The sequence below is a fragment of the Schistocerca nitens genome, chromosome 5 (assembly GCF_023898315.1).
Source record: "Schistocerca nitens isolate TAMUIC-IGC-003100 chromosome 5, iqSchNite1.1, whole genome shotgun sequence".
NCBI classification, from domain to species: domain Eukaryota; kingdom Metazoa; phylum Arthropoda; class Insecta; order Orthoptera; family Acrididae; genus Schistocerca; species Schistocerca nitens.
This window is the reverse complement of record NC_064618.1, coordinates 252,400,434-252,423,943: the sequence shown is the minus strand read 5'-3', so window position 1 is coordinate 252,423,943 and position 23,510 is coordinate 252,400,434. Positions and strand designations below refer to the sequence as shown.

Below are 23,510 nucleotides of genomic sequence, written 5' to 3'. Positions count from 1 at the left end.
TAGTGATATGGCGACTAATCCGAAGTTATAACTGTGCATTCGGAAGAACGGTCAGGCAATTGAATGTGGGTTTAGATCTACGTTCTGATCATAAAGTGTTTTCTCGGGCATTATGTAGTGGAATAGTTTCGAGCTGTGGTGTGGCCTCTAGACAGAAGAGCCTGAATTCGATACAGCTGCTTCCGTAAGTTTCACTTACTCGAAATCGAGAGCAGAAGTAGCTGGCAGTCACAAATTTGGTTCCTCAACATGTCATGCCTAACTGTCTCGCCAGCATCATCCACCAAAGCTCGGACAGGTGTTAAAACTGTAATAGGTGTTTTCCTAGATTGCAAATGACAAATTAGAATACTGGCTATGTTCACATAATTTGCTGCTATGTTGTTTCAGGCTTCCTGAAACGTCGCACTGCAAGAATGACAGACATGATGGTTTTCTGAGCACCACTGTCAAAGTTCTCTGTTGTGGGAAAAGACCGAATAATTTTAACGACAATCATACGTTGTTTTCTTCACAATACATTTATATCGTATGCTCCCTGTTCTGTCGTTTGACCTGAGATGCAGAGGATAAGAGACAATGTTAGACAACATCAAGAGGCAGTTTTCTCATATACTCCGTCCAATCACATTAATGTGACCACCTGTCTAAAGCCTGAATAGCTACCTTTCCCATCGTGAACCGCTGCGAGGAGGGTAGGAAGAGTGTCAATGATGTTGCGGAAGCTACCGATAGGGATGTGGAGCCATGCCGAATCCAGCGCCGCTATTAGTTGTGCTAGGTTTTACGGTTGAGGACCCATGCCACGAACAGCCCGATCGAGGTGATCCCTTAGATTCTCGATTTGGTTTAGATCCGGAGAGTTTGTTGGCCAGGAGTGTGCGCTAAAATCGTTCTGGTGCTCTCAGAACCACGCACGTGCACTGCGAACTCTGTGGCACGTTGTGTTGTCTTCCTGGTAGATACCATCGTTCTGTGAAAAAGCAAACTGCATGTAGGCGTGGATATGGTCCGCAAGGACAGATGCATATTGATGTTAAACTTCCTGGCAGATTAAAACTGTGTGCCGGACCGAGACTCGAACTCGAGACCGTCGCCTTTCGCGGGCAAGTGCCCTAATAACTGAGCTATCCAAGCACGACACGCCCCGTCCTCACAGCTTTACTTCTGCCAGTACCTCGTCTCCTACTTTCCAAACTTTACAGAAGCTCTCCCGGATAGTAGGAGACGAGGTACTGGCAGAAGTAAAGCTGTGAAGATGGGGCGTGGGTCGTGCTTGGATAGCTCAGTTGGTAGAGCACTTGCCCGCGAAAGGCAAAGGTCCCGAGTTCGAGTCTCGGTCAGACACACAGTTTTAATCTGCCAGGAAGTTTCATATCAGACAAAACTCCGCTGCAGAGTGAAAATCTCATTCTGGAAACATCCCCCAGGCTGTCGCTAAGCCATGTCTCCGCAATATCCTTTCTTTCAGGAGTGCTGGTTCTGCTAGGTTCACAGGAGAGCTTCTGTAAAGTTTGGAAAGTAGGAGACGAGGTACTGGCTCAAGTGAAGTTGTGAGGACGGGGCGTGGGTTGTGCTTGGATAGCTCAGTTGGTAGAGCACTTGCCCGCGAAAGGCAAAGGTCCCGAGTTCGAGTCTCGGTCCGGCACACCGTTTTAATCTTCCAGGAAGTTTCATATCAACGCACACTCCGCTGCAGGGTGAAAATCTCATTCATATTGATGTTGTCCATTGTGCTTTGTAGAATGACGAGATCACCCAGGGAATGCCCTGTCCTCCGGTCAGGAACTTCTTGACGATTGTTGCAGGGCGTTTGGTTTCAGATGTTTCAAGCCGTACACGCCAACGGCCATTAGTCCGATGGAGCATAAAACGTGATTCATTTGAGACGGCCACACGTCGCATCTCAGTGGACGTTCAGTTGCGAGACTTCCACTCTTCGTCACCGATGAACAGCAGTTTGCCCATGGCAGCATGAACAAGGCTCCTGCTGCGGAGGCCCACATGCAGCAACATTCGCTGAACGGTCGTTGAGGACACACTGTTGGCAGTCGGTTGTTTCATCTTGATGATCAATTGTTTAACAGCTGCCCATAAACATCCCCGCAGCTGTCGTTGACCGCTGTCATCTATGGGCATGGTGCACCGCAGTTTCCTCGGCGCCAGTTCTGGATAAAGTTATTTAGCCGCGCAAATTTGTAAATATACTGCCAATTTTAGAGCTTGATTTATTATTAGATATTCTGTACATAAACAAGCTAGCAGCCTGCCTTTTCCCTTTAGAGCAAAAACTGAAAGGAAAACGATGCACTTTCACGCTTGTCGACAATCATTTAGCTAACAATAGTATCTGCATGTAAGTGGACGGTCTGTCGTTTGGTTTCGTTACATCTCGGATTTGTGCGGAACACTTCGACTTCCCTGCTTCTTTCATTTCTTCCAACGCCAGCGACCTAGCAGTTGTAGTGACAAAATTGCGTGGTGAAGCAAAACGTTAAAGTTTATGTCGGTAGCGCCGTGCGCCCATTACGTCAGCATTTCCCCTGAAACGTCTCTGCCCACGGTAAAGATGAATCTTCTCACTTAATTTTTGTTTATCAACGGAACTGGTATGCTGTTTCTTCACATTGGAATAATGTTATCCCATTCACACCGCCACCCCTGAGTGGAATCCGACTTTTTGGTGCCACATATTCTTGCGTCACACAGTCAAAGAGAAATACTGGACGTGATGAAAGCTCAAACAGTAGCAAGACTCCTTCACACAGTGAAAGTAAAATTATGTTCCACTACAATTTCAAACCAAGGACTTCAAATATTTACCGAAAATTGTGAGAAAAATGTAATATAAAATAAAAATATCGCCACTCTATATTTCCTTTTTATAGCGATATGTAAGGGGAAAGATTATCGCCGATATTTCGACAGTTTTTGGAAAAAATATAGGTACTTTGGTATGTCGACATTTTATCAACAGGCGTAGTAAGCAGCCTGCCTTGCTCTCTGCACGCACGTTACGCATGCCGGCGAAACGCGTCAATAAAGCTTCCACTGTCAATGCAACCTAGGCTGTTTTTCATACTAAAAATAACTACAGTACAGCTGCACTTCAGTTTGACGTTCCCAAATTAATAACAACTAAAGACTAGCTACACGTTCTGCAGGGACATAAAAACAGAGTAATAAAAAGTAAAGCTGTCGCAGCCCCGGATGTTTCACGATAACAAACCTTCTCAGAAGATACAGAAGCGGCGAGTAACAGATAAAAATCCTAGGTCTGACCACAGATTCCACCCAGGATCTCTGCATCCGAATACTGACACTGTACTACATTTCTTTTCGTTTCCAGTTCATTGTTGATAGAGAAACTGTAATAAAGATAAATAAATGTTTCTTCACACTAACGTAACTGCTTCTTGAAAAAAATAGCAATTGCATCTTCAGTTAAATGGATGTCATAATTACAATAAATTCTTATTCTTAAAATAATTATATCTTTATAAATAGGACTATTTCGGTTGTATTCTGTAAAAGAGAAAATAGTTTAACATCACATATCTGATTCTATATTCATTTTTTCCTCCTTCAGATAAGAATCGACAAATAAATAATACTTCATCTTCTTTGAAGTCCTGAATATATGCTACTAAACTGAGTAGATATAAATGAGAGTCAAATCAGCTATATAACGTTGTTAAAACTAGAGTAAAAGTAAATGTAAAATAAGCAGCACTTGCACTTCATGGATTCTGGTATCATCCGGTACGAAGATGACACACACTGAATCGCTCATGTGGTGCCTCATGAACCACCAACATTTCCAACGTGTGGTGGCTGGCCCACCTGAACGATAAAGACAGTTGCACAGTGGGTGCAACCACAACGGAGGGATATCTGTGGAGAGGCCAAACAAACATGTGGTCCATGAAGAGGGGCAGCACATTTTTCGGTAGTTGCAGTAGCAACAGCCTGGATAATTAGTTGATACGACATCATTGCAACAAAGGCCTTGCCATCAGCTATAATGTATGGTTAAATGATGGCGTCCTGTAAGGTAAAATATTTCTGTTCACATTTCCAAGTCAACTCCGATAGCTGAGTGGTCAGCGTGGCAGTCTGTCCCACCCAGGAGCCCGGGTTCGATTCCCGGCTGGGTCGAAGATTTTCTAGGCACAGGGACTAGGTGTTGTGTTGTCCTCATTATCATTTCATCATCATCAGTGGAAGGCAACGGGAAACCACCAATGGAATCACTTCCCTAGACGCTCATGTGGGTCGGCCGCTGTGGCGGAGCTGCTCTAGGCGCTTCAGTCCGGAACCACGCTGCTGCTACGGTCGCTGTTCGAATCCTGCCTGGGGCAAGGTTGTGTGTGATGTCCTTAGGTTGGTTAGGCTTAACTACACTCCTGGAAATTGAAATAAGAACACCGGGAATTCATTGTCCCAGGAAGGGGAAACTTTATTGACACATTCCTGGGGTCAGATACATCACATAATCACACTGACAGAACCACAGGCACATAGACACAGGCAACAGAGCATGCACAATGTCGGCACTAGTACAGTGTATATCCACCTTTCGCAGCAATGCAGGCTGCTATTCTCCCATGGAGACGATCGTAGAGATGCTGGATGTAGTCCTGTGGAACGGCTTGCCATGCCATTTCCACCCGGCGCCTCAGTTGGACCAGCGTTCGTCTGGACGTGCAGACCGCGTGAGACGACGCTTCATCCAGTCCCAAACATGCTCAATGGGGGACAGATCCGGAGATCTTGCTGGCCAGGGTAGTTGACTTACACCTTCTAGAGCACGTTGGGTGGCACGGGATACATGCGGACGTGCATTGTCCTGTTGGAACAGCAAGTTCCCTTGCCGGTCTAGGAATGGTAGAACGATGGGTTCGATGACGGTTTGGATGTACCGTGCACTATTCAGTGTCCCCTCGACGATCACCAGTGGTGTACGGCCAGTGTAGGAGATCGCTCCCCACACCATGATGCCGGGTGTTGGCCCTGTGTGCCTCGGTCGTATGCAGTCCTGATTGTGGCGCTCACCTGCACGGCGCCAAATACGCATACGACCATCATTGGCACCAAGGCAGAAGCGACTCTCATCGCTGAAGACGACACGTCTCCATTCGTCCCTCCATTCACGCCTGTCGCGACACCACTGGAGGCAGGCTGCACGATGTTGGGGCGTGAGCGGAAGACGGCCTAACGGTGTGCGGGACTGTAGCCCAGCTTCATGGAGACGGTTGCGAATGGTCCTCGCCGATACCCCAGGAGCAACAGTGTCCCTAATTTGCTGGGAAGTGGCGGTGCGGTCCCCTACGGCACTGCGTAGGATCCTACGGTGTTGGCGTGCATCCGTGCGTCGCTGCGGTCCGGTCCCAGGTCGACGGGCACGTGCACCTTCCGCCGACCACTGTCGACAACATCGATGTACTGTGGAGACCTCACGCCCCACGTGTTGAGCAATTCGGCGGTACGTCCACCCGGCCTCCCGCATACCCACGATACGCCCTCGCTCAAAGTCCGTCAACTGCACATACGGTTCACGTCCACGCTGTCGCGGCATGCTACCAGTGTTAAAGACGGCGATGGAGCTCCGTATGCCACGGCAAACTGGCTGACACTGACGGCGGCGGTGCACAAATGCTGCGCAGCTAGCGCCATTCGACGGCCAACACCGCGGTTCCTGGTGTGTCCGCTGTGCCGTGCGTGTGATCATTGCTTGTACAGCCCTCTCGCAGTGTCCGGAGCAAGTATGGTGGGTCTGACACACCGGTGTCAATGTGTTCTTTTTTCCATTTCCAGGAGTGTAGTTCTAAGTCTAGGGGACTGATGACCTCAGATGTTAAGTCCCATAATGCTTAGAGCCATTTGAACCATTTTGAACGCTCATGCGGTGGACCTCTCTGACGAGGCTTCCCGCATGACAAGATCTGCCATAAGGCAAAACACAAAGTTAAAAAAAAAGCATCTCCAATCCAGGACTACTCAAGAAGAGGTTGCCATCAGGAAAAAAAAACTGGCAGTCTACAGAACGGAGAGTGGAAGGCCAGGTAGATTGGTCAGGAAATTTAGAAAGATTTCAATAGATTGAGGTAGATATTGTACGGATTATTGAAGTTGGGTGGCAAAATGGACAGGGCTTCGGATCAGGTAGTACAGGGATGTAATTACAAAATCAAATAGATGTTATACAGGAGTAGGTCTAACAATGAATAAGAAAATAGAAATGCGAGTAAGCTACTATGCGCAGCATGGTGGATGCATCATCGTAACAAGGCAAAGCCAATAACCACTATAGTAATACAAGTTTACATACCAACTAGATCCGCAGATGACGAAGAGATAGAAGGCATGTATGGTGACATAAAAGAAACTGTCGAGATAGTTAAGGCAAACGATGGGAGACAGGAATCTTGCAGTAGGGAGAAGAAGAAAAGGAAAATTGTAGAAGAATGTGGACTGGTGGAAGGGAACGAAAGAGGAAGCCACCAGGTAGAATTTTGCACAGAGCAGAATTTAATCATCGCTGAAACTAGGTTCAAGAATCGTGAAAGAAGGTTGTATAAGTGGAAGACACCTGGGGAGACTGCAAGGTTTCACATTGATCGTATAATGGTAACACGGACAGTCCAGAATCAGATTTTAAAGTGTAAGCCATTTCCAGAGGCAGATGTGACCTCTGATAATAATTTATTGGCTCTGAACTGCAGGTTTAAACACAAGAATTTGCAAAAATGTGAGAAATTAAGGAGATGCAACCTAAATGAGTTGAAAGAACCAGATGTTACTGAGGGTTTCAAAAGGAGATTAGGCAATGATTGACTGAAGCAGCACTGCACAATTGACTGGGCACCAGAGATTACATTCAACACACAGTCAAGGATCTTATTAACGATTTGTGCAGCACATTCATTTATCTTTGTTCCAATGCAGTACAGGTGAATGGTAGAAAATATGAAACCCTTACACAAAATGAAAAACAATTATAAACAGATTACGAATAAATGTAAAGCAATATGACCTTGTAGTGCGTAAGAAAAACTACGGATATTCAAGGCAGGAAATGACCCACTTGTTAAAAAAAAATGGTGTTTGCACGTTTCAATGTTTCTCGATACAATTTACAGGATGAACATGATAGTGACCTTCTACATTATGCCCATCAAACTGCATGTGACACAGAATACAGTGATTTCAAGGGAAGCATTGTACAGTTGCATAACTAGAAACAGTACTTCAGGACAGTAAGAAGAAATTCCAAGCAAAGGGATGAGAGGTGGCATGCCACTTTCTCACTTTAACAACATTGTCAGTCAGTTCATACTTTAGGTCCTGATCTCAGTGGTCCCCTGTAGTACATTTGCTCTATGTCGTTAAGGAATTCTTACATGAGGAAATAATGAACAGAATGTTCTTGTAACTGCATGTATAGCCTGTAGAGAACATGTACTCAAGGGATCATAGTGGAGGCGATGAAGAACAGGGAGAGATGAGAGATACGGATTGGGGATCATAAATTCTGAATGCTGCGACCAGGCTTTGTGAGTGATTCGATTCAATGGACTGTATATTGTACCTGCAAAGGGACTTCTGACACAGCACCCTACGGAGACAGCTGTAGATTGATTCAGTACATACCCAGCCAACCGGCTAAATATGGGACGAAAATGTTTTCTGTGTGTGATGCAAAAACATTTTATTGCAGTAATCTGAAGGTTTATTGCAGCATGCAACCAAAGAACAATATCGGGTATCTAATGCTCCTGAGGACATAGTGAAAATATATGTGGTGCCTATAGAAAATTCTAACAGGAACCTGACAACTGAAAATTGGTACAATAGCTTCCTCCTTTCTGAATATTTTCTGCAGAAGACTACCACTTGCATTGGTACAATGACGAAGAACAGAAGTGAAATTCTTCCAGAATTTCTTCCAAACAAAACAAAATAAACTGAAAGTTCAATGTCTGGATTTCAATAAGATAAGACCTTAGTTTCATATGTTCTTTGTAAAAACTACGCTATCACATTTTTGTCTGCTGTGCACGACATGGCGACAGTGGATGAAGAAACACACAAACATGAAAACATAATTGAGTACAACATGACAAAAGGTGGAGTTGACGTTGTAGCTGAAATGTGCGCCTGATACTACATTTCAATCTCAAGTAGATGGCCATTGGCTACTTTTTAATTTTTCTGAACATTGCCGTAATTACTTCGCACAAATTGTCTGTGAAAGGTGTTAGGAAAGTGAACATACGTTAGAGAAACTGACTAAATTGTTATTTAAAGAACTAAAAGAGCAAAAGTTTTTCTTATAAATGTTGAAGATAGTGAATATGAACTGCTTTCTTCAGTAAATTTAATAGTTTGTTTAAGACAAGTTTGTTTTTACTGACAAATGACAATGTTGTAAATTTTTCAATGCGCGCCTGCTCGTGTGACAGCAGTACCGCGCCTCCTGTAAAGTTTGTGGCATTGCAGTTTACACCACCTGGAACCACTGGACAAATTCAACCTCTGGATGTTTGTTTTTTCCATGACTACAGAATGTATTATCGCACTGTATGCAGACAACACTTAAAAGATAGCTGGTTTCACGGTACCTCCACAACAGACTGTTTCGCAGTTGATTGCATGTCATCACATTCCATCAGTTCTCATCAGCCCGTTACACCGATATGATTCTGTACGCCTTCTTTAAGATTGGATACCTAGCTGAACGTCCTGCACGTTTTGTAACTCCTAAATACACTTGTGGAAATTGAAATAAGAACACCGTGAATTCATTGTCCCAGGAAGGGGAAACTTTATTGACACATTCCTGGGGTCAGATACATCACATGATCACACTGACAGAACCACAGGCACATAGACACAGGCAACAGAGCATGCACAATGTCGGCACTAGTACAGTGTACATCCACCTTTCGCAGCAATGCAGGCTGCTATTCTCCCATGGAGACGATCGTAGAGATGCTGGATGTAGTCCTGTGGAACGGCTTGCCATGACATTTCCACCTGGCGCCTCAGTTGGACCAGCGTTCGTGCTGGACGTGCAGACCGCGTGAGACGACGCTTCATCCAGTCCCAAACATGCTCAATGGGGGACAGATCCGGAGATCTTGCTGGCCAGGGTAGTTGACTTACACCTTCTAGAGCACGTTGGGTGGCACGGGATACATGCGGACGTGCATTGTCCTGTTGGAACAGCAAGTTCCCTTGCCGGTCTAGGAATGGTAGAACGATGGGTTCGATGACGGTTTGGATGTACCGTGCACTATTCAGTGTCCCCTCGACGATCACCAGTGGTGTACGGCCAGTGTAGGAGATCGCTCCCCACACCATGATGCCGGGTGTTGGCCCTGTGTGCCTCGGTCGGATGCAGTCCTGATTGTGGCGCTCACCTGCACGGCGCCAAACACGCATACGACCATCATTGGCACCAAGGCAGAAGTGACTCTCATCGCTGAAGACGACACGTCTCCATTCGTCCCTCCATTCACGCCTGTCGCGATACCACTGGAGGCGGGCTGCACGATGTTGGGGCGTGAGCGGAAGACGGCCTAACGGTGTGCGGGACCGTAGCCCAGCTTCATGGAGACGGTTGCGAATGGTCCTCGCCGATACCCCAGGAGCAACAGTGTCCCTAATTTGCTGGGAAGTGGCGGTGCGGTCCCCTACGGCACTGCGTAGGATCCTACGGTCTTGGCGTGCATCCGTGCGTCGCTGCGGTCCTGTCCCAGGTCGACGGGCACGTGCACCTTCCGCCGACCACTGGCGACAACATCGATGTACTGTGGAGACCTCACGCCCCACGTGTTGAGCAATTCGGCGGTACGTCCACCCGGCCTCCCGCATGCCCACTATACGCCCTCGCTCAAAGTCCGTCAACTGCACATACGGTTCACGTCCACGCTGTCGCGGCATGCTACCAGTGTTAAAGACTGCGATGGAGCTCCGTATGCCACGGCAAACTGGCTGACACTGACGGCGGCGGTGCACAAATGCTGCGCAGCTAGCGCCATTCGACGGCCAACACCGCGGTTCCTGGTGTGTCCGCTGTGCCGTGCGTGTGATCATTGCTTGTACAGCCCTCTCGCAGTGTCTGGAGCAAGTATGGTGGGTCTGACACACCGGTGTCAATGTGTTCTTTTTTCCATTTCCAGGAGTGTAGTTCCCCTTCGATCTTGGTGGTGCGAACATATGTGATCACTGTGGCGCGCCATTTTTTAGTTCGGCGTTCACGGTGCAAGCTAATGGTTTGTTTTAAACACCTTGAATGTCGACGATGTCCACTTTACGAAGTGTAACACATACATCCCATAGAAGGTTGATCTCTGCACCTGCTGGACACTCATTTTTGTCACCTTCCTGATGACCACCGTGAGTCATTAGCAGCTAATATTTCTTCTGTCATAATTGTTAACATAACGCTTTGAAATGGGCCTTACTAAGGACTGAACCTGCGACGTCGCACGGGGTGGCCTAGCGGTTGTAGGCGCTACAGTCTGGAACCGCTCGAATGCTACGGTAGCAGGTTCGAACCCTGCCTCAGGCATGGATGTGTGTGATGACCTTAGGTTAGTTAGGTTTGAGTAGTTCTAAATTCTAGGGGACTGATGACCTCAGAAGTTAAGTCCCATTGTGCTCAGAGACATTTGAACCATTTGAACCACTCCCTGCCCGCTCCTATTATGTTGTTTGGTGTCTCGCGTGGAGTTCGCGCGTTGTCGCCACCGCATTCGTCAGCGGTGTGTTCACAGCTCTGGCCGTGTGCCGACAGCGTCTCCGTGCAGTAGCTGGGCCACGCGCCGCCACGCTCACTCGGCACGCACATGATCCGTGCAGCTGAAGATTGCACACTCCGTCGGTTGTCTGTCGTAGACATCTGACGCACGGTAGCCGTACATGAACAACGTTGTGTATAACAAAATGTGTTTCAGTATATCACTCTTAACTCCACTGAGAACAGGAAGGGGAAATCCGTTATCCCATTACTCGTCCATATTCACACAAAACTTCACATATACGAGGTGCGGCTAGAAAAAAACCGGACTGATGCTGGAAAAAACATTTATTTACAATTTCATGTTATCTCCTTCAATGTACTCTCCTCCTCGGTCTCTACACCGCTCCATACGAATTTTCCACTGTTCATAGCAATGCTGCAGATCATTTTCGGTAAGTCCATACATTACTTCCGTCGCTTTTTCTTTTACTGCTTCAACAGTCTCAAATCTAGTTCCTTTCAAAGCTGACTTGACTTTAGGGAAAAGAAAAAAAGTCACAGGGGGCCAAATCAGGTGAGTAGGGTGGATGATCTAAGATGGGAATGTTGTGTTTTGCCAAAAACGTCTTCACTGACAACGCACTGTGAGCTGGGGCATTGTCTTGGTGAGGGATCCATGACTTTTTTCTCCACAAATCGTTCCGTTTTCTCCGTACTCGTTCACGTAGGGTAGCGAGGGCCCTAATGTAGTAATGCTGATTCACTGTTTGTCCCTTTGGTACCCAATCAATGTGCACAATTCCTTTGATGTCAAAAAAAACAATCATCATTGCCTTGAATTTCGATTTTGACATTCGTGCTTTTTTTTGTCGTGGAGAACCAGGAGTTTTCCAATGCATCGATTGGCGTTTAGTTTCGGGATCGTAAGTAAAAAACCACGATTCATCGCAAGTAATAACATTTTGTAAGAAGGTGGGATCACTTTCAATGTTTTCCAGGATGTCAGAACAAATCATTCTTCGGCGTTCCTTCTGTTCAATTGTGAGACACTTTGGAACCATTTTTGAACACACTTTGTTCATGTTGAAACTTTCATGAAGAATCTGCCTAACACTTTCCTTGTCAACTCATGTTAACTCAGACACTGCTCTGATTGTTAAACGGCGATCTTGTCGAACAAGTTTACCGATTTTTTCAATGTTTGCATCAGTTTTTGCTGACAATGGTCTGCCAGTGCGAGTATCATCACTGGTGTCTTCGCGGCCATCTTTAAATCGTTTAAACCACTCAAACACTTGTGTTCGCGATAAACAATCATCGCCGTACACTTGTTGTAACATTACAAACGTTTCACTTGCAGATTTTCCTAGTTTGAAACAAAATTTGATGTTAACACGCTGTTCTTTCTGTACACTCAACATTTTCCGACGCACAGACAAAACGTCAACTACTTAAAACAGACGCCACGGGTAGACTGAGTGCAGGAGGCAGATGAAACTCGAGCAGTAGGCGGAGCGAGAGCCACGTGACAGGCCACGCGACTTTCAGCCTTATTGCATTCGTTTTATTCTTTCACCAGTACTAGTCCGGTTTTTTCTAGCCACACCTCGTATGATCACATGGGATTTCATATCTTCTCAAACAAAGAAATTACTCGTCCATATTGACTCAAAACTTCATTTATATGATAAAATGAGATTTCAAAGAGGTGCACAACCCTAAGCCAGAATACGTTATCTGAACCTCACTAATGCTTATATTAGCATGTGTAAATTTGGTAGTGCCTCTTGCATCCTGAATTACGCGATTGAAAAAACGAGATTCTTTAAGTTTAACACACGAAACAGTAGCGAACTGCAAAACGTATACACCAGTAACATCCTCTAAAAAAGTTCCAAACTTTTCAACAACAAAACAATGAAAATCCAGTGCACTTCGCTCCACCCAATCGCGACTGAAACAAAACTTCAGATTCTCTTTTCTTGAAATCAGCGACATCTTCAGATACTTTAAATTAACAAACATAAAATTAACAGCTTCAATGTGGATGTATAGCGAAACAACTGTGCAATAGCTAAATACTCAACAATAGGCTTCTAATGAAATTGCCTTCCTATGTCGTACCGTTGCAGGTATGCGAATGGATTCGAGGTTTTCTGTCAGAAAAGTCAAAATTTGTAGTAACTGATAGAAAGTAATTGAGTGGAAAAAAATGGTTCAAATGGCTCTGAGCCCTATGGGACTTAACTTCTGAGGTCATCAGTCCCCTAGAACTTGGAACTACTTAAACCTAACTAACCCAAAGACATCACACACATCCATTCCCGAGGCAGGATTCGAACCTGCGGCCGTAGGTGTCGCGCGGTTCCAGACTGTAGCGCTTACGACCGCTCGGTCACCCCGGTAATTGAGTGAAACGGAATTAATATGTGGCTTTCCCCGAGGAGATGTTATAGGACTTCTGCAGTTCCTCATCCGTATAAAGGGTGACAATTTGAGTAGCCACCTTGGCTCAAATAGCTCTGAGCACTATGGGACTCAACTGCTGTGGTCATCAGTCCCCTAGAACTTAGAACTACTTAAACCTAACGAACCTAAGGACATCACACACACCAATGCCCGAGGCAGCATTCGAACCTGCGACCGCAACAGCAGCGCGGCTCCGGACTGGAGCGCCTAGAATCGCACGCCCACCGCGGCCAGTAGCCACCTTAGATTACAGGTAATGCTGTCGTTTACTGTCCACTAAAATCATCAAAAGATCAAAACCAACTGCAAAATTAGCTGTATAAGATATCTGTATGGTTCGAAAAGTGGAAATTGGCTCTAAAGAACAAAAATATTGAGGTTCTCCTCATGGGTACTAAAAGAATCCGTTAAATATCAGTCACACGATAAATCACACAAATTTAAAACTTTTAGTTTGAATTAAATACCAAGTGATTACAACTACGAACAACTTAATTGGAATCATCACATAGAAAATGTTTTGGAAAAGGCGAAACAGAGATTGTGGTATATTGGCAATGTACTTGGAAGATGCAACAAATCTTCTAACGAGACTGCCTACACTAACTTGGCCCGTCCTCTTCTGGACTACTGCAGCACAGGATGATATTAGTACCAGATACTACTCGCGGAGGACGTCGAAATAGTTCAAAGAACGGTAGCTCGTTTTTTATTATCTCTAAATATCGCACAGAGTGTCACGGGTATGATACGCGAATTAGGGTGGCAATCATTAAAACGAAGCGAATTTGTTACGATGATATCATTTCTGGCCGATAACTATCTCCTCCGAACGCGAAAACAATTTTTTTTTATTCCTACCTACTTCGGGAGAAACGATTGTCACAGCAAAATTAGAGAAACCACAGCTCACACGGAAAAGTTTTGATGTTTGCTTTTCCCACATGCTGTTCGAGAGAGAAACGGTAGAGAGATAATCTGAAAGGGCTTCAATGTACTCTGTGCCAATTCTGTGCCGGGCACTAAAGTGTGAACTCTAGAGTAGTTGTTGTAGCGCCCCAAGGATAGAAAACCCCAATCAACAAACTTTGTGAAAACTTAAAGTAGGGAAGTGAGTCATCTTGATCGTGACAACAACAATTGGAGATAAAAAAAATTAATTACACTGATAATGTTTTGATTTACAACTATAATACTTAAATCCTGAGAGTAACATACAAAAGAGGAGATAAAATTAAAGGGTTGTCATGCATTATCTTTTAAACATTTATAGAATAAATTTAAATTCATATGAACGAAGCTTAAATCCGAGGAGGTAATTCGGTCAAAGGTAACATTTACCATGGAAGAGAGTTGTAGCCGCATCGAAAAGGAAATTCAATGCTCCTACAATGCACCTCGGATATGGAAATGTTTAGTTAGTTGCTCTTGTGTCGCTCTAGAGTACTACTGCGATAGTCTTCTGGAAGCAAACGCTATTAGATTGTTTCAGTTGTGAAAGTTCGATAGTTCGTGAGAGAGAGACTAAAACCATACTCAGTCATTCGACTGAATAACGCAATCTTTATCGTTATCAACGCGACGGTGATTTTAATCGAGTGATACTGATTTACTGGACTTAACCTTCGGACTGAAGAACAGTTGCGAACTTGATAGTAATGGATCAGTGACAAGAGAAATATTCGTAGTCTTGAGCAGGACACAATAATACAAAGTGATGAAGAAAAACTAATACGCCGTTCAATCAAAAGTTGTTGTCAACGTCACGATTACTGGACTGATAAGAAGTTAATCTTGAATGACATATCGGTGTGTGTGCGTGATAGGGACAAACAATCAATTACAAAAGGATTAATAAACTATTACTCAAGAGATAAATCAGATGTGTCGCCTACATGATTCAAGGAATAATATTACGTATGTTCATGCTAGTGACTGAGTCTTTTAACTATTTTAAGTGACTGTGTGAGGACAGGAATAACAGACAGTGAAAGGTGAATAACATAACAATCAGCATTACGGCGTGTTGCAAGGACGTTACTTCAACATAAGTGATCTCTGGAGTTACAGTGGACCGTTGTTAATAATTTGACGTAGCAACGGAATTACAAACAGCAATTATTAATCCTCACTAAGGATGACGTGAGAAACGACCGTAATGATAGGATTAAGAACCAAGATTTCACTGCTCAACGAAACTAAACGGGCATAAGATGAAAGATAAACAATTGATCAGTTAACACAAACTGATAAGACCGTTACGGACGAACAATAGAATATTTCTTAACTACGCGAGGAGATGTGTTTTACAAGAGTTACAGGTGCTGTTTCACGTCATACTGACGGGGACGAACATCATTACGAGTCGCGTCTGCTCCCGACGAGTGCAGAAGGAGGGAAGGGACGTCACGTTGTGTAGCTGCGTATGCTGCAAGCAAGACTGCTGAGCCAGCGAGCCATAGAGTTGGGTCTACTTAGCAACAATTGTTATTATACGTTTTAATCCTGTCAGATCAAGTAAAGCTATTAAGTTCCTGTTTTGTATTTCCATCCTTGTTATTGGTGGTCTGCGAGATTTCGGTCATTCACTTACGTAAATGAAATACCAGCATCCGTCGTTTTGATGGTATTTTATTACATTGCCACCGGTTTCGCTGACTTAAGACCTGAAGATGTTAGACGCAGGCACCGAAACCGGTTGCAATATAATAAATTACCATCAATACGAGGGCTGCAGGTGTTTCATTTTATTATGTATTACAGTTTCCAAGCAGCTCTCCTTCTTTCTCCGTGGATTCTTTTTCTATCTTCATTTTTGTCCATGGTCTTCTAGTGACTTCATTCTCTAGCAGTACTTCTCATCTGCTAACTTTGGTTTTTTTCTGTCGGAAATGTCTAATGGAGATATGACTCTTTTCTAAATCGATTTTGACATGTTGGATACAGGGTATGATTTTGAGTTGTTTTATGTATGTCACAATCTTGTGAGTGAGGGTTGCTGTCGGGAGTCTTTGAACAAACCCAAAAAATTTAATTATCCTTTTTGTGATGTCCGCCACGATCTTCAATGATCTTCTGTTGTATTTTTGGGGTTTTAGTGTGTTTACACCTTCTGTTCTTTCGGGCCCTAGTACCTTTGCTAGGATTTTGCGTACTTCTTTTCTGATATCTCCCAGATAATATTTTCGGTAGAATGTAAGCCGTTTCTACTTCAGGCTCGATAACTGTGTAGTAGTGCCTGAATTTGTGCGTATGGACGTACATCTTGTTGTAGATTTTATCGTAAGCTCCCCCAAGTTTTTGCATCCGAATTTTCTATTTTTTCTCCCTGTGTAAGTGCAACGATTTTTTCTAAATACCTGAGGTATGGAACTTGTTAGATTTGCCCGCATTTTGTGATCAGTTTTTGAGTAGGATGTCTCTTGAGCATGCGTACTGGTTTCTTAGGAAGGCCAAGTCTTTCAGCGCATTCCTTGAGAGTCTGTCTGTTTAAATGCTGTCGCGCCGTCCTCTACTACATCTGCTAAGACATCAGGGAATAACTTCCATGATTCTAGAGGGAGCTGCAGAGGGAAAAAACTGTTGAGAAAGACAGGTCTGATATTGGAATACATCCAGCAAATAATTGAGGACTTAGGTAGCAAGTGCTACTCTGAGATAAAGAGATTGGCACAGGAGAGGAATTCGTGCCGCGCCGCATCAAACCAGTCAGAAGAGTGACGACTGAAAAAAATACTCTCTCAATCACATATGTTGCTGTGCTCTAAGAAGGATGATACCGATCAACCTTTACAAGACCGTTTTACTCTACTACAGGTCTTATTAAGATCGTCTTGGTAAAAATTGAGCGCAGGCTGATTGTTGTTCTGTTGCACGGTGAAAATATTTCATATAGTGAGCAACTAAATGAGGCCACGTACTAGGAAATCGATTAATAAATCTCTCTGAAAAATAAAGGACTGCCAGTACTTCAGTTAGTAAACAAAATTAACAGTTTAAAAGCAGGTGGTGGCCTCTACGCTTACCCAACGGAAAACCAGACGGATTGCGTACGGTGTGTACAAGAAGGAAGCTCATGTGAGCATATGGATCTGCAATTTAAAATACTAGAGAGCTGCAGACTTGGACCCATAGCACTGTGTGCCACAACTCTTCCTTCCATGTACTGATAATAGTGGATTGCGTTCTGTGCTGCACGCTCTGTATGCACAGGCTTTAAGGTATTCAGAGATTATTTGTTGGGACAATTTCAAATTGTACAGAAGATTGGTAAACGAGTCTCCACTGCTGGGAAAGAGATTTAGGTCTTTTAAAGATCATAAAGACGTGGACGCGATGTACTAGAATGGGGTACAGAAATTTCTTGCGTACTAATACAGATGATTTAGAAATATTTCGACCGATGGTTGAGTGTCGCACTTGGTGAAATACCACGAAATACGACAACCAATTTCTGTTTCCCTCAGATTAGCAATCACAATTCGCAATCTTAATTCACTGCAAATTCTTTGAAGGACAGGCAGTGAGTTACTGAACTTTGAAGTATCGTAATAAATATGACCAATAATGAAAAGATTACCACCTCATCAGACTGTGAAGTGAGACTTTTAATTCGAAAGAATCAAATACTTTTAACCAATGAATTCCCTGCAATCGTCTGAGAAGCAACTGCATGGCAAAAAAGACAGAAACATGCTAATCCAAGATATTTGTTTCATTTCTTATGCTACAAGTAAATCGTTTTCTGAAGTACTACTTCAGCAACTTTGCTTCGTTTTCACACAGTACACTCTTTTAGCAGCGCAGATGATGACTCATCTTGCTAAATGCGTACATCATGCATATTCTTTCTATCTTTTTATTTGCATCACCTCAGCCAGCCTCCGATAAGTATTGAAGCACTCACACGCACATCCGCCCATGACTCGCAAAAAAAAAAAAAAAAAAAAAAAAAATCACATTGGTTGTAAACATATTGCTTACATCATAATGTGCTCCAGTCACTGCCATAAGATGCCAATTCAATACGGAATGCACAATATCATACAGATAACCATCTGTTGCGCGCTGCTTATACTGTGTAAGTTACATGAGAGTGAAACTGAGTTACTTAGCGTTGTTCTCTGAATTTTACTCGTAACTGTCGTCTGCCAATAGAAATGCTACCCGTGCGAAGCCCTGCCGGATCACTAATTATATATGCAAAACAGGCTCACTTTAGCCCAGAATGACTATACAAGAGGAGACCACAATAAAGTGATAACTTGTGTCTGCCCGTGATTGACTTAACAAGCTGGCACCAAACGAAGAACTAACTAGCTTCTGCCCATTAGTAACATTACAAGGACGCATTAAAATAAATCAGGACGAGCAACTCGCTCGTTTATCTTCAAACTACTGCCATCAACATCTTGTCCCTACAAACAACACAACCACACAGAACTACAACCACTATACTGTTCACAACACAATGAAAACAGTGACATAGTAACAGAAAATGCAGAGAGCAATTGGTAACTTATGGCCAGTACAGTGTCATCGAATAATGGCCCGCAGTATTTACTATATCAGAGTCAAAATGTTACGCTCTATGCCACCACAACTGCGCCGTGCGAAACGCTTGACAATAGTTTTGCCACACTGAAATACTTCACGCCTCGCCATGTTCTGATAAAACAAGTCATCCTTACCTGCCGGAGTAGCCAAGCGTGTTGCCGGCTCTGGGTGGACTACCTGCTGACCGGGGTGGCCGAGCGGTTCTAGGCGCTACTGTCTGGAATCGCGCGACTGCTACGGTAGCAGGTTCGAATCCTGCTTTAATATTTTTTGTGGAATCTAAAATTTAAAAAAACCTCTCTCACACCGGCCTGATTTAGCTTCACTGATCAGGATAGTAAAAACTTGCGTATGTTAAGGGAATTTTCATTCACAAAGCAGGCTTATCACATTCACACAGTTCAATACTGTTCTGTCCTGATTAAATTGAGGTTAACTTAAATTCCATAAGGCAGTGAAGCAATTTCGAAATCTCGGTGCGACGAAAATTGTCAGTCGATCTCCTGGAAACATTTGTAATAATTATTAACTTTCGGTGATCACATGGGGAAGACCGGAGATCTGCTGGTAAGACCGTGTTAGCCTATTTATTTGAAGTAACTGGATATCTTGAGCATACAAAACGGCAGGTTCGTCCAGTGTAAATCAGACGTTCCCCACTGATCCCGTGCAACACAGCGTAGTAAGCACTGTCAGTTAAATAATATGCGAACACACTTACTTCAGTTCATGTATTAAATTCCTTCTCATACAGAATCTCATCAAGATGGCGACTAGCTCAACAATACATACATATACATCCTCCTTCTTTCAAAACTAATCGGCAAGAAGTCCCTCATTCTTTTCATAAGAGAAAACATAGCAGAGAAGCTATTCCATGGAGTAAATGGACGCTCCAAGGAATAATTGGGCTTGAAACTACTTTGCATTGATAATCGGTAAGATAAGAAGAGATATTTCGAGATATGTACTGAGTTATATAATTTATAAAATTTCTGAAAATATCGCGTAGAGACCGCTGCAAGAGACATTACACTGCCTCGGGCATGGATGTGTGTGATGTTCTTAGGTTAGTTAGGTTTAAGTAGTTCTAAGTTCTAGGGGACTGATGACCTTAGACGTTAAGTCCCATAGTGCTCAGAGCCATTTGAACCATTTTGATAGAATTCCTGGCGAATGAACGCCGAGGGGTGGGTGAGAATGCCAGCCTGTATGTGTTTTTAGGCTGTTCCCCACATCCCACTGGATGTATACCGCGCTGGTTCTCATGTTCACCTGACGCAAACATTTAAAATACTTATTCACACATGCACTCTAAATTTATAACACGACATATTGGGTACACTAGATCTTTCCTGTGAGGTCAAAGCGGACAGACGACCTCACCTGTTTGGTCTCCTTAGACATTTACTCAAAGCAGCATCAAGCCCTCTTCACCTGTCCTGTACACACTGCCACACTGTTATCTAGTCGACAAAACTGTTGTCTTGCCACAACCAAATTCTCCCCCACTCCTGCTCACTGACTGCGACCTGTCACGTTGGACATCAACATCGTCTGCTACCCCAGCTCTACGATGTCGGTATCAAAGCAGGTCACGCCCTATGCTGAACGCTGCTGAGCACTCTCCTTGTGGTTTTATGGCGCTCTTACCTTGCCTGGTAGCCATCAACTAACTCCACCACTCTGTCTCCACTGCAGCACCTCCAGCTATCCCCTTAGACAACCATGCTGGGCTGCCAGCAATACCCTGACGCCGCCCCACGACTTGTCAACCACTGCACACAGTGTGGTTAGCGCACCATGCTCTCCCTGATGCCACTCCACAACTTTCAGCTGCTGCTCACAGTGGCCTCCTGGGCTGGCCCATATCGATGTCACCCTCTTGGCTCGATACTCCACATACTCTTCCTCCCTATTCCGCTGCCACAGGTCACGCCGTCACGTCACCCCGTCGTGGCGCTGGATCCACCACTTGCCAACACACACACACACGCACACTCACACACACACACAAACTGGTGAAATTTCAGCGCCTAAATCGCGCTGTCATAACCACGTCGGCGGGTGGGAATAAATATGTGCAGCGTAATTTTAATTTCACGGCACAGTAGATAACACAATATTATGGCTCCACATCTAGCAACAGTTAACCAACCATTACGGTTACCAAGCAGAGTAGCACCAGCCTGACTTACAGCAAAATCATATCTACAACCTAAAAACAAGCTTGGCCATCAATAACAGCACGAGAACTTTATTCTCAGCTGTGACAACAGCAGTCTTCAACTCAACTTTGTCTATAGCCTTGTACAAAGTCGCGAGCGTTTGAGCGACGACGACAGCGATAGCGACGCCCGTTTGTAAGCCGTTCAATGCTATTGCAAGTGTACAAGTCCAAGCAACAGCCCTGTTGGTATCAGCCCCGCAAGGCTATTTATAGTCCAGCTACAGCCTTGTCTAACCGCAGCTTCCTCCCGTTGCGCAACCGGAAATGAATCTTTATCCGTCACGGGCCAGTAATTTTACTTTATTGTTACCCATCAAGGGTAACTGCTGTTCAGACAAGAGACCAGGTTTCTTTCATTTTCGTCTTTTTTTATTTTTATTTTCTTTTTGGGGGGGGGGGGGGGGGGAGGGAGTGTTGGGAATGGCTTTGGGGAATTAGAGCACCAAAACAGGCGAAGTCATCAGCATGCATACCATCACAGCTTCCTAGGGAAATATCTCCATAGTTCTTGTAGTTGAAACATAGGAGCCTATACGGCGTTACTGAGTGGCTAAAACTATATTGAATAATGACAGTGAAGTTGGAGCGCTTGTTAAAAGGCAACAAGCAGAATAGTGAGGTAAAATGAACATTTACAACGACTCTCCTCTTTCCTTTTAGGAGGCAGTTGGGTAAGACTTCTGAGACAAGCGATGTCCACAGTGGTAAATTAAATCTCCTCCGCCGTGCTACTACGGCGAGTAAAGGGCAGAGTGCATCATACTGTCTGCGTTATATCTGCTACAAACTCGGATAGCTTAGTTCACGAACACACATTATAGCGCAATGGTTTAGAAACCTGACTTGGGTTAAAAAGTGGCACACTGTCAGTGGTTCGTTACAGTGAAAGGAGAGTAGTGTAAGGCCACCACTTTACAGACGACGACGCTGAAAAGACAGTGCCCAGTATCCAGTTTTCTCTTCGCGACGAACTAGGCAGAAGGAATTCTCTCAGGCCATAGGAAGGTGTTTCATATCCCTGAGGTGGTTCCCGTGATGAAATGACCGACGTTCGTATCAGAGTGATTACAATCTTTCTACGTATTCCAACGCTCAGATCGTACAAGAGGACGTGCCTGGGTAGCAGAGTTGTAGCCTCGGCAGCAGCATCAGCAACATCGTCCGCTGGTACGCCCACATGTCCAAAAAGCCATACGAACGATACATCAGTGGTGACCGAAGGCATTGTTGGATCCTTTGTACTAAAGATGATACGTGTACATTGCACACATAATACGGAGAGCACTCAGGGAATCAGAGCATACGACAGATTCAGAGATTCCGTTTCGCCAGATGTGCAAGTTGGCCTGCTAAAGGGCAAAAAGCTCTATAGTAAAACTGAGCATAGGCCTAAAAGGTGATATCTAAAATCCTCCACGCTGACAGCGAAGGCCATGGTCATCCGTAGAGCCATTGGTAAAAATGAGGGGTTTCCATCAAACTATTTACAAATCCTCAGCAATATCTGAATGATCGAAGCCGGTGTTGTGTGCTTTGGAAGCGAAGTAAGCCCAATCTGGGCACAATAGATCTTTGTGCTGAGCCACAAGCTCTTGAGTGGGGGTGGAGGGGAGGACAATACCACTTCTCGTGCATGTAGCAGGTAACGCGAGATGAAGCTCTCGAAGGAAAATATGAAAGCGAAGTTCGTGAGGCCACAAATAAGCAATTTTTGTATCATGTTGGCATTCAAGTGAAGGACGAAAAAGGAAGCTTAAAACGGATGGCTCAACACAGAGAATGTTAACGGCGTGGGCGAGATTACACACAGATGGTAAAATATGTCATCTTAGTTCTTTCACAGCCCAGTAGAGGGAACCTCTTTTCTCCATTCAGTGTCCATAAAGTATTAATTTACTTGAATTCTTGACTGAGATACACAGGAAGACATGACTGCAGCTTAAACATCGCGTTTCGAAGCTGTGTTTCTCTGTAGGCACAACAGTGGACTGAAAGTTAGTCATACCACGACTTCTAAATATATGGGTGATACGTGGTACTTACTGGAATTAGGGAAAACGTAGAATGGAGTACCCACCAATATAACTTTCTTTTCACACAACCTGTTTATTTAACATTATATAACCATAACTTTTTTTCACAAAATGAACAAATTTGGAATTTTTTTACCTTAAAAAGGGAATCAGAACAGCAAACAATATGACAATGATTACAAGACAGCCGGCCCTGCAGCCCGCCCGTCATCGGGTCAAACAGCGGTGTTTACTACCGCGCTGGACACAGCCTCTCTTATTAAATGCCCTTCTGCAATGCATGAAAACTATATAAGCACCATTGATGACAAAAGTGATTCATTTACTCAGAAGAGACAACGTAACTTTTAATTTGAGCCGGCCGGTGTGGCCGAGCGGTTCTAGGCGCTTCAGTCTGGAACCGCGCGACCGCTACGGTCGCAGGTTCGAATCCTTCCTCGGGCATGGATGTGTCTGATGTCCTTAGGTTAGT

General features: G+C 44.3%; 1 non-coding gene across 1 annotated transcript; it reads left to right on the top strand.

The window, feature by feature from the left end:
• The first annotated feature begins 1,574 nt into the window (after positions 1 to 1,574).
• On the top strand, positions 1,575 to 1,649 carry Trnas-cga (transfer RNA serine (anticodon CGA)). Its single transcript has one exon. It is a non-coding gene; the product is annotated as a tRNA-Ser (tRNA).
• The last annotated feature ends 21,861 nt before the right edge of the window (positions 1,650 to 23,510 follow it).